This window comes from Mycteria americana, chromosome 1, assembly GCF_035582795.1.
Source record: "Mycteria americana isolate JAX WOST 10 ecotype Jacksonville Zoo and Gardens chromosome 1, USCA_MyAme_1.0, whole genome shotgun sequence".
Taxonomy (NCBI): domain Eukaryota; kingdom Metazoa; phylum Chordata; class Aves; order Ciconiiformes; family Ciconiidae; genus Mycteria; species Mycteria americana.
The window spans coordinates 81,211,411-81,223,348 of record NC_134365.1 but is presented as its reverse complement, the minus strand read 5'-3'; positions in this window follow the sequence as shown (position 1 = coordinate 81,223,348).

The following is an 11,938-nucleotide window of genomic DNA, read 5'->3' as shown; positions in this document are numbered from 1 at the left end:
AGCACTTTCATGATCCCATTGGATCATGGGAGCACCAAGAGCACCCATGTGCTCTTGGTGCTTTAAAGAGCACCAAGATGTCACCAGCCCTTGGGGAGTAAAATTTTATTTCTGTTCAAGAAAAATTTGTGCGGTTCAGTGCATTTCCCCGTGGTTTCAGAGTGAAAAGCTGCAGTGAAATTTCCCTTTTCTTACAACACAGGTTACTTAAAAACCTACATCAATGATAAACTGGCTTGTCTGGTTGCGGGATGGTGGGGACAGTGCCGCTTGGACCAGGGCAGCGCCCGGGCGAGCAGTGTACCTCCCCCGCCTCCATGGCAGGCACCACCTCTGAAGGTTTCTCAGCCAAAAAAATGGCAAGGGGGTTATTGAGAACTGTAAATCAAGCGCGGTGGAGATAAATAAGCTTTACAGCGCAGCTACATTAAGCTACAGCTCCCCCTTCTACAAATGCACCTTTTGCTGAGATACTGCAATAGCAGACTTTAAAAGCAGCCAAGCTGTACAAGCACATTTCTTTACTCAGATTAAAAGCATTGTTTAAATTCTTGTGGCTAGACAATTTGTCTTGTCCTTTAAAAAAAAAGGAAGCCCTACTAAACAGCAGAGCAGCATAAAGAGGCTGGGACGTGGGATTGAGACTGCAGGGAATTTTTAGCTTGCCTGCTGCAAATCAAGATCAGCCTTTTTACCTTTCCACAATCTCTCTGCCTTTGTTATTTGTGGTTACCATGAAATCTTATTCTAAGATTCTCTCAGATGTTAGAATTAGATAATGTTTCTGCAAAATGGTGCCACGGTCTGGATAAACATAGCCATGAATAAAATATTTTATGTTACGACACCTTTCATCCAGCAGACTCCAGGGAAAAAATATATAAAACCACATATATGTTACTTAATAATTAATAAAATATTTATACATGTTATGATTTATTATGTATATGTATCCATATAGCTATATGTAAATATATAGGAATACATATGTATTTGCATCTTACACACAAGGACTTCTTTGCCTGATACAAAGCAATCCTGTTCCAGGGATGAACTGGAGCAGCAGATGGGTAACACATAGAACACTCGCGTTGCCTTTCACATACGAAGGAAGCCACTCAAAGCTCTTGCTGAGAGAGGGGCCTTGCAAAGGATGCGTCACAAGCTCCCCCGGGACTGCCAAGGACCAGGAGGGCGTCCATCACAGAACGCTATTTGGGAAACACCTGAGGTAATGTGGGATTTTTCTGGTGGCCAATGGCATTTGTTTGCATCTCGTCCCAAACACATCAGGCCATGCTCAGCAGAGGTGACCGCGGAGAATACCTGTGATGTTTTAGGGCCATGCTGTGATTTCCCTGTCTTACTGCACACTATCTGTCCGGGAAAGGACTGGCTAAAAAACGTGGGCTGAAGGAAAAACAGAATGAGGATGTTCACATCTAAATTGCCCTACCCAGAGGAGAATAGGGTTGTCCCCCAGCACCAAAAAGCCTAGTGATGTCAACCTCAACAACACATCTCCCATGGCTGTTGTACCCTAGCCAGTGGAGCAGGGGGTGGGTAGATTTCAGTAGACAGTACGTGTTCATGGGCAAAAGAATACCTGAATAAAAAAAAGGAAGAAGCCACTTGTCTACAGCCACAGGAACATCAGTCTTACCAGTGAAGAGAACCACCTGCCATGAATCCCTGAACTCCACGTGTTCACCGAGCCATGCACTTCCCATGGTGTCAAAAAGAAGAATATAACATGATTTTCCTGATAACAAATTGTTTACCGTCTCCATGTCAGTCTGTAACTATTCCACTGTAATTTGACATGGGAAGAAACCATAATTTGCATTGCTGAGGTATTAACCTCCTTTCATCTGCAGCCTGTTTTAAGAAGGAGATCCACACTAACGACTCAATAATACATACGTAAACTTTGGCATCTTACAGGTCAGAATAAGCAGATACATCCATGCAGCCACAGAACTCATTTAATAACATCAGTTGTATAAAATGCAAATCTTACTCGTGTCATTTTTCAGTCCCCACCGAGGTGTTCCAGCAGCGTGACCAGTGCTCAGCAGGGCTGTAGGATCCAGCAGCAACGTCGCAATTCCAGATGCCACAATTTGCTACAGCCCACTTCCAGCTTTTTTTTTTTTTTAAACTTCTCCTCTTAGGGAACAATAATGAGATTGTCTGATAGTTTCGTGAAGGTGAGTGTCTGATCAGTGTCTGAAAGAGAGGAAATGACAAAGCGCCCACGTTCTTGTTCTCACAGAGCAAACCTTTGCAGTGAGTGTGTTGGTGCGTTTTTCTCTAAAAAAACCTCAAAACTCAGAGTTTCATGCTAAGTGCAAATGAGCAGACTGCTCTGCCTTGCATATTTGTACATGAATCCAGCCCAGTGAAAAAAAAAAAAAAAAGGCTATTGAAGGCATTGAAAAAAAAATAAAATCCGTGCGTGGAAAGGGGCTTAATACATTCACAACGTTATTTAGCTCTAACAAAGAGCAGCAACCCCAGATGACCTTCTGGCTCCTGTCTCCACCCAAGTTCCTGGCCTCTGTTCAACGTCCTGGCAAAAGTTGCAGACATCCGCAACACAATGCCAAGTAGCTGTTTTGTCTGTAGATATGTAATAGAGATTAGCCGAGTGGTGGTGGGGAGCTGCTACACATAAACCAGCACCTCCAAACAGGGAGCTGGCATCCAATTCCCATCAAAGAGCCTTTTTCCTGGTGGTGCCAAGCACCTCCTCAAGACTTCGGTGGCTGGGTAAGAGAGAAAAATTTCCACCGCTTCGGCTCAGGGGGGGTTACACGCTCCCCTCCCGAGCCCTCTCCTGCGCCAGTGCCCAGGCGATTCTTTCATGTCAATGATTAACTCGATGGGACGGGGCTGTGCTGCCCGCGTGAAGGATGGATTGAGCGCAGGGCCCATTACATCATACCTTTCTGATGTGCTCAGCCATGGATCACTGATTTGCCTCCGATTGCAAGCTAGCAAAGCTGACACTTGAATGGAAAAGAGAATGTAACCCCGTGCACATGGCTTGTTAACACCTCCGGTGTGTGATCGCTTTTAGAGAGACGCCTGAACTGTGCCCGTAATGGAAACGGCTTTTGTTTTCCCGTAGTAGGCTTTAAAAGAAAAATTTCGGTTTTACTTTAAATACTTTTTTTTCCTCCTTTTTCCACCGGAGACAGGAAACAGTTCTTTCATGTGTTCAGAAATACAAATTATGATTGGCAGAACATTAGAGTGCAGAAAAAGAGCTTTTGAAAGAGATCCTGGAGGAGCGATCAAGGCAGATTAAAGGTTAGGCCCTGCACCTAGCCAGCCAAACTCCTTGAGTCACACACCCCCAGCTCTCGGGATTTTGTTTATATTTTTATCACAGAACTGGCTAGACCTGCAATTTCAGTAAAATGCAAAGTGGGAAGGGAAAAATGCTGGGCTTTCCTTCTTCGCCTTCGCCTTCTCTTTCTCCTCCTTCTCTTCTCCTCCTCCTCCTCCTTCCCCTTTCCCTTCCCTTTCCCCTTCCCCTTCTCCTCCTTCCCCTCCTTCTCCTTCTCCTTCTCCTTCTCCTTCTCCTTCTCCTTCTCCTTCTCCTTCTCCTTCTCCTTCCCCTTCTCCTTCCCCTTCTCCTCCTCCTCCTCCTTCTCCTTCTCCTTCTCCTTCTCCTTCTCCTTCTCCTTCTCCTTCTCCTTCTCCTTCTCCTTCTCCTTCTCCTTCTCCTTCTCCTTCTCCTTCTCCTTCTCCTTCCCCTTCTCCTTCCCCTTCTCCTCCTCCTCCTCCTTCTCCTTCTCCTTCTCCTTCTCCTTCTCCTTCTCCTTCTGCCCCTTCCCCTTCCCCTTCCCCTTCTCCTACTCCTTCTCCTCCTTCTCCTTACTTATGTATGAGGTATAAAGAAAACATCAACTATTAAATGTTTTGCTTCAGCATGTGTTCATTATTACCATTTTATCCTTTTACCAAGACCACTCTGACTGGGGAATGACTGCAAAGGAAGCTGCTCTGAAACAACATGTTAATTCTGTATAAAGTAATATATCCATTTATATTGTATTTTTTAGAATATGTAATAATTATGTAATATGTTATTAAATTCTCATTGTGCTAATATGTTGGGTGAATTTAATAGTGGGCTGTCATGAGAAATCAAGCAAGAGAGCATGAGGTCTCAGTTAAGCACACAGATTCAGTAAACACTTTGGGTTTGTTAGGAGAGGTGGCCCAGGCTGCCTGCCATGAGGCTTTGCTTCCTGGCCTAGCCAAGTTACAAAACTTGTCAGTCAGGACCATTGCTGAGGAGCAGAAGAGCCAGAAGACAGTAGCACTTGGAAGAACTTCCCCCCCCCCCCCCCCTCAAAAAGGGGCTCCGCTACTGATGACTGGATCCAATCATGGCATGAGAAGGGGGCACTCTCTGGAGTGCATCAAAAACGCTTGGCAGAAACCTTGCTGTAATCACTTATGCTTCGTTCCTATGACTAAATAAACAATACCTTATAAGAAGAGGATAAAAAATAAATAAAATACATACAGCATTGGCCACTGATTTATAAACGGAAGAGTGACAGATACCAAACTCACTTGGCTTTTCAGCCTAAAAGTGTAAGTAAACAGAGTGTCGTAGTTCAAGGTCTGATCTAAGAACGGGGGAAGCCCAGGTGACAGATGAGGGGGTCGTTCAGAGAGAGCAGCAAGTGGGCAGAGCTGCTCTCCCTGTCCCCAGGCTCCTTTTCCTCCACCTCTGAAACAGGTTGGGATTCATCTGGCAGTGCGGCTTCGTGTGGGAGGATGCTGTGCGTATACGTTCCCTCTGGGAATAATTAACCAAGGTCAACGTTGCTGGATCCTTGGATGGGAAACTGTCAAGGAAAACACAAGCGCTACAGGAAGTGATGCTGGTAACTCAGTATGTGGGCAACCATCCCTAAGTCAGAGATGAACCGAGCCCTTTACACAGCACTAAGGACCTCCGTGGTGGGATTGTTCCTGGACGTTAGCTTTAATCTCACACTGCACAACATCTACGCTGCAAGCCCCAGACGGCAGCTCCAGACCCTGGAAACTCTGCTGAGGGTTTGTGTCTGAAGCCAGCCGCCTCGCCTGCCCTCTTCCCTGTCTTCCTCGTCTGCGTATTTGGTGTTTATTCAAGCAAGGGAGGTCCAGCACCGCCACCCTCAAACGCTCTGTTTCTGACCTCCAGGCACTCCAGCATCTCCCTATCTGCTTGCACTGCCCCTAGATAGGAACGTGGCAGGCAGGTTAAGCAGACCGACCCCACAGCACGGGCAGCTTTAGTGCAAGTTACCGGGTGTTATCCAAGGTGGACACAGCAGCTGTGATGTGAGGGGAGGTGAGGGGAGGTGAAAGCACGTGCAATTCCAGGTTTTTTCCACAGCAAATCAGCATGTGATACTACGTATGGGGAAAAGCTGCTCACTTCACTTTGGCTGCTTGAGAGCAACTTCCAGCCTATCCCAAATAGCGCAGCAAGGACAAAAAATGGAGGTCCTAACAAGTACGTGCTGTTGCACTTTTCACAGAAACAGGCTTTTGAGACTCTGAACCATCGGTGGACTGTAATCCTGTCTGCTCAGCCCTCGGTTGCTGAAATGCTGTTCGGGGTAGTATCCACCACACACATTGCGTTGTACATCAGGAGAGCAAGCACAGCCACTGTACTTTTTCCCAAGAGGCAGCAGCATTTTGGTTTTTGGAGAAGTGATCTGTATCCAGTTTGTAAAATGCTTCTGAATCCTTTGAGAAGGAGGATGTTGATAAATCATTTCTGTCCCACCGTTGTAATTCCTCTCCTCCTCATTTTTTCTCCAGTTCTCTGTACAATTGAAAACCCCTCTTCCTTTCCTCTTCTGAACAGGGATTGCCTGATTTTTTTCAGCTAATAGTGAAAATAACAAATGCATACTGGAGACTTGAAGAGAGCTGTGCTTGAGAGCACTGATATGTTGTGAAGATGAGAGGGTGAGAGAAGAGACCTTTGGCTGTGATGAGACCCAGATGTCCCATTCTGGAAGTGTCCAGCAAAGTTATTATGTCAAGTCTTTGTTTAAATTGGGTCCCACTACACAAGCGTATTTATTAGCATAACAAAGTTGCAATGGCCAAGGAAAGGAAAAAATGACTTGCCTAATGGAAATGAATTGCGCAGCATAACCTGGTGGTACATAGGACTCTATCATGGTATTTAATGTCTCTCCCCACACTGAAAGAAAGAGCCTTGACACAGGCGCCAGTGGGTCTGTCGAGCCATTGGTAGGCAGCCAGGGCATACCATTTAATGGAAGGACATCATTAAATATGCCTTTATTTTTATTACTTTGTAATATTATTATGCAGCTGAAATAAATCACAAGTTGTTTTTAGTGGGATTCAGTCACAAGCCACAAAAGCAGGGAGCTGGGGGGCTTGCTTCTCGATCTCACTGTAAGCAACCTTCTGTACTCTCTGCAAAGAGCAAAACTTTCGCATGAGGGTCAGCCCATGACCTTTTGCTCTTTCAATATTTATTAAATGCATTAATAAATAAGTACAACTTCTTGAACTCTCGGGACCAAGTTCTAGGCTCTGGCAGCCCAAGTCTGCAGGCAAACATGGGCTGCAGTGTCCCCAGACCAAACTGGATGGCTCACTACTGATTCTACATCACCACCTCACTGGCCCAGGGCTAACATGTGCCAAAGGAGGAACGGGAGAGGTTTGGTGGAGGCCAAAGGTGTTTCAGCTATCTTGCATGGTTCCTGCACGGCTCCCAAGTCCCCTCCAAAATCAGGAAGGTGCAAAGGTGCTGCATGCTCACCTACATAGTTAGCTGCAGTGCAGCATCTGTGACCTGGAGAGGGAATTTGGCTCAGCCTCCCGCAACCAGATGGGCAAAACATGAAGTCTTCAGGCATGCAGTAGAGAAGTTAAAAACGAGACATAAAAATCTTCACCAAACTGACTGTGAAAAAATATTTCAGAGGACGGATTGTCCCAAGAACCCACTCCTCACTTCCGTACATCAGTGAGGATGCAGCACATTGTTTGGTTTTAAATAGGATGGACACCCAAAACTTTTCTACACAGTCACATATTTTATCTCTCATGGAAGTAAGAACTTTATGGTGCAAAACATGCTTTTAGTAGAAAAACTAAATATGCCAGCAGGATGTTATTACCCAGCATGTGATAATTTTAGCTTAACACATTTTGTGTTTACTCTGCTCCCAGTCCTCTCTGAAAAGGGCTGCTAGGTGTGCAAGCTCTCCCTTGAACATTTCTTTTCTTTTTTGTAGTTTATACATGATCATTTCAGAGGGAGGAAGAACAGCAGACTGTGATTTAGAGAGTACTGCTGATATACTGGCATTATTTGTATAAAACACCCATTAGTTCCTTCTTGTCACCTTTAAGATGCCTTTTTATTTCTTTTTGTCAGGTAAATTTAACAAGAGGTTTATCATTAATCACCTTTGTGTTTTTATAAGTCTATATTATTCACATGAACAGTGTGTGTTGCAAGACTCCTTTTTTCACTATTTCGATACAAATTATTCAGAGCTTGAGTTTGGCGAAGCTGAAGCCAAACTGAAATAGATAAGCTCTGCCTCAAAAGGGACCCTCAAAAGGCTTCAGTTTAAGTCCAGTTAAGATACAACTATCCCCTACTTGGATAATGAAATGTGTGCAAATGAGAGAGATGAGTTATTGTGCCTCAGGGTCAAGAAGAAACATTAACAGTATGATGTTGAATTTGAGGAGATCATTCAATTCATCCATTGCATAAGTTCAAAAAAATCCTTATGGCCCGATCTTTTCTGCAGTAAATTTGTATCGCAGTCAAGCATATTCTTACTGTGGCAAGGAGCAAAAGGTGGGCTCAAAAGTAGGTCTTATCATCTGATGCACAAATGTCAGAAAGGAGACAAATGACTGCTCTTCCCAAGTTTCAGCCAACACTTTGACACTCCTATGAAAAGCACTTCTGTTGTTGACCAGAAACAAACTGGAAGAAGAGCTCTGCTATTTTGTAATCAAAGACTGGTTAATATCTCGATTTCTACAGAAGTGACATCCCCAATTACTTCCACGTATTTTTCTGTCAGCAGCACATAGCTCATGTTCACTGTGTAGGTATGAGCAGCAGCAACAGACGCAGAACATGCAGGATCTGCTCAGGATATTTTCTTTCTAAATGAAAAGGCGTTGTGGAAGAGACAACTCCGAGTCACATGTGAAAGAGAAACAGTAAATCCAGGCCCAGCTGCTGGCTGGTTCTGCTACAGATCTCCCAGATCATCTTATCTCAGTGTGCTTCAGAGAACGTGTCTGAGATGACAGCTCCTTCGTACAGTCACAGCAGGAGGAAGCTGCGAAGGGGAGGGAGGAGAGCCGAGGTACAGATGCAACCCCTCTAACAGCTCCCAAACATCACCGCCATGAGAGAGCCTCCAAAAGGACAGGTCCATAGGCAGAAATATTCCGCATTGCCTGCCAGCACTCGTTTCATAATTAGGCCTTGGCATCCTTCTGGGGAGGAGGAAGCTTCCTTCTATATTTCTGATTATCCTTCAGCTCCTGTTCCTGAACTGGAGGAATGCCTCCTTGCCACGTCTTCTTTATATCCCTCTGCTATGCACGCACAGAGACACGCACACACACGCACGCACACACACAAACTTATTTGCATTTGGGATGTGGATTACAGAGGGATTCTGTTCATAAACCTAGAGGGACCTGTGCTCCCAGGCCTGTCTCTTCAGAGCACTAATTCCCCCCTCCCTCTTTTGCTATGTTTGCCAGTGGAAAAAATTAGCAAACCCTATTTACAAATATTTTTGCCTCTTGGCTCTCTGCCTAATGCTGTGCTATTAAGGCTGTCGTTGTTTCACTAAACAATTGCCAAATGTTTTTGCATGCATGCATTGGCTTGCTTTTGAGTTCAGATATTCTTATCCTACCAACTGCCACCCTTTGCTTAATTCAAGGTGAATGCTCTAGACTTCGAGCTTGTCAGAAAACTTCCCCTTTATTACACCACTAAAACATACTGTCCCAGCAACAACGGTAAAATCCTCTACTAAGATGTTTTCCTGCAAACAGTTTTTCTGTACCAGCCTCTCCTTTCATGATAGAAAATGCTCTGCTCACATTGAGCAGCATGCCCCAAAGCCTTACACTTAACATCAGATGAGGTCAAAGAGGCTGTAGCCAGTGAGACCTCAGTGGAATTCGGGTACCCAATTCCAAAAACTGTGTCCTGGAGAAACGTTTTCTCAGCTGGAGCCTGATCCCAGAGACAAGTAATCTCCATTTCTGCATGCCCAAAAACGTCTGAGCAGCTTAGTGTCTAAGCCGAGTTACGATCAAGGAACAAAATATTTCCCCTCCTCTTTTCCCTGAGGCTCTTGACCTAGTAACCATTCTCAGAGCATATTTTCAGGATTCTCTTCCCTCCAAAAGGCCGTGGTGGCCAACACTTTCTTTTAAAGTACAGAATGAAGTAGTGGTCCACATCCACCTTCCTGCCTTCTTCCTTTTTCTTTACACCCCTGTTGGTTAGAGCACTGGCCTAGTAAGGTGGGTACCTGCTTTCCCTTCTCTCCATCTGCACGGACTCAGTCTCCTGGGATGCCCTTAAGGAGCATCTGCCATCCAGCTGGGGACCAGATGTCCAGCTAGCCTCGTTCCTCACCACTCCTGCTGAACCTGGGCCAGTATAGCTCAAATTACTATATTACACATGCCCTGTTCGAAGGATCACTGCCATAATGAATTATTTCTTTCTGCCTTTTCTAGTCAGTGGAGAAGTCTCTCAGGTCTACTCGGTGCCTCTACAGGCCATTTTGATTAGGGATTGACGCATTAGTGTCTGGTGAGCAAATAGCAGGGGTGATGGTAATGCTACATGCTTCACAGAATCACAGAATCACAGAATCATATAGGTTGGAAAAGACCTTTAAGATCATCGAGTCCAACCATAAACCTAACACTGCCAAAAACCACCACTACACCATGTCTCTAAGTACCTCATCCAAACGTCCTTTAAATACCTCCAGGGATGGCGACTCAACCACTTCCCTGGGCAGCCTGTTCCAATGCTTGATAACCCTCTCGGTGAAGAAAAATTTCCTAATATCCAGTCTAAACCTCCCCTGGCGCAACTTGAGGCCATTTCCTCTTGTCCTATCACTTGTTACCTGGGAGAAGAGACCGACCCCCACCTCTCTACAACCTCCTTTCAGGTAGTTGTAGAGAGCGATGAGGTCTCCCCTCAGCCTCCTTTTCTCCAGGCTAAACAGTCCCAGCTCCCTCAGCCGCTCCTCATAAGACTTCTGCTCCAGACCCTTCACCAGCTTCGTTGCCCTTCTCTGTACGCGCTCCAGTACCTCAATATCCCTCTTGTAGTGGGGGGCCCAAAACTGAACACAGTATTCGAGGTGCGGCCTCACCAGTGCCGAGTACAGGGGCACAATCACTTCCCTAGTCCTGCTGGCCACGCTATTTTTGATACAGGCCAGGATGCCATTGGCCTTCTTGGCCGCCTGGGCACACTGCTGGCTCATATTCAGGCGGCTGTCAACCAACACCCCCAGGTCCTTCTCTGCCAGGCAGCTTTCCAGCCACTCTTCCCCAAGCCTGTAGCGTTGCATGGGGTTGCTGTGGCCCAAGTGCAGGACCTTGCACTTGGCCTTGTTAAACCTCATACAATTCACCCCAGCCCATCGATCCAGCCTGTCCAGGTCCCTCTGCAGAGCCTGCCTACCCTCCAGCAGATCAACACTCCCACACAACTTGGTGTCGTCTGCAAACTTACTGAGAGTGCACTCGATCCCTTCGTCCAGATCATTGATAAAGATGTTAAACAGAACTGGCCCCAACACCGAGCCCTGGGGAACACCGCTTGTGACCGGCCGCCAACCGGAGTAAACTCCATTCACCACCACTCTCTGGGCCCGGCCGTCCAGCCAGTTCTTTACCCAGCGAAGAGTACACCCGTCCAAGCCATGAGCAGCCAGTTTCTCCAGGAGAATGCCGTGGGAAACCGTGTCAAAGGCTTTACTGAAGTCTAGATAGAAAACATCCACAGACTTCCCCTCATCCACTAGGCGGGTCACCTTATCATAGAAGGAGATCAGGCTTCGACACATGCCATCAATATACACGGCCCATGGATGGCCTCACCTTTCTGTTGTACATCAGTTTGGTACTCGGACAAAATATAGATTATATGCACAAATTTTAGCAACTCTATCAATACAAGGAAACTTCACAGATGCTTATTCACTCTCTGAATTTCTGTACAAGTACATTCATGCTTCTGTATATGGTGTTTAGTCCCAAATGTAAGGATGATACAGTTTACTAGCGTTTCAACAGCAGCTGAAACAGCCAGTGATAAATGGATGTTGAAGAGCAGTCAAAGAAAGCAAGTTGCATATCTGTAATTGCAAATGGTAGCATGGGAAATGTGATTCTGAAACAACAAAAGAAAGATTTATGTCTAATGAAAACAGCTCCAATGTCAGATACAGCATAACTTCCCAGACAAGATAAAAACACAAGAATTATCTCCAGAAATTACTCAGTGAAAAATTCTGAATAACAAATGCAGTTGAGAAAATTGCTCAGACAGTTTGCAAATAGGAAAAAAGGAGGACATAACAGATTTATTAATCATTATGATTTATGCATCTAGCTTTACTAGCAATGCAAGACAATAAATTAAAGCACAGCCAAGATTTCCTCCACTCTATTTGGTCAGTGAACCTTCATCCTGGCCTGAGGCACTGCTGGTTTTAGGCCAGTCCTGCCAAGCTCAACGGTGTTTCTAGGATCATGAAGTGCCAACATACAAGACCCAGATGGTCTTCAGGAAGAGCATTCCAGCACTTGATTTCTTGTCTCTGCAGTTGAAAACTGATGGTAT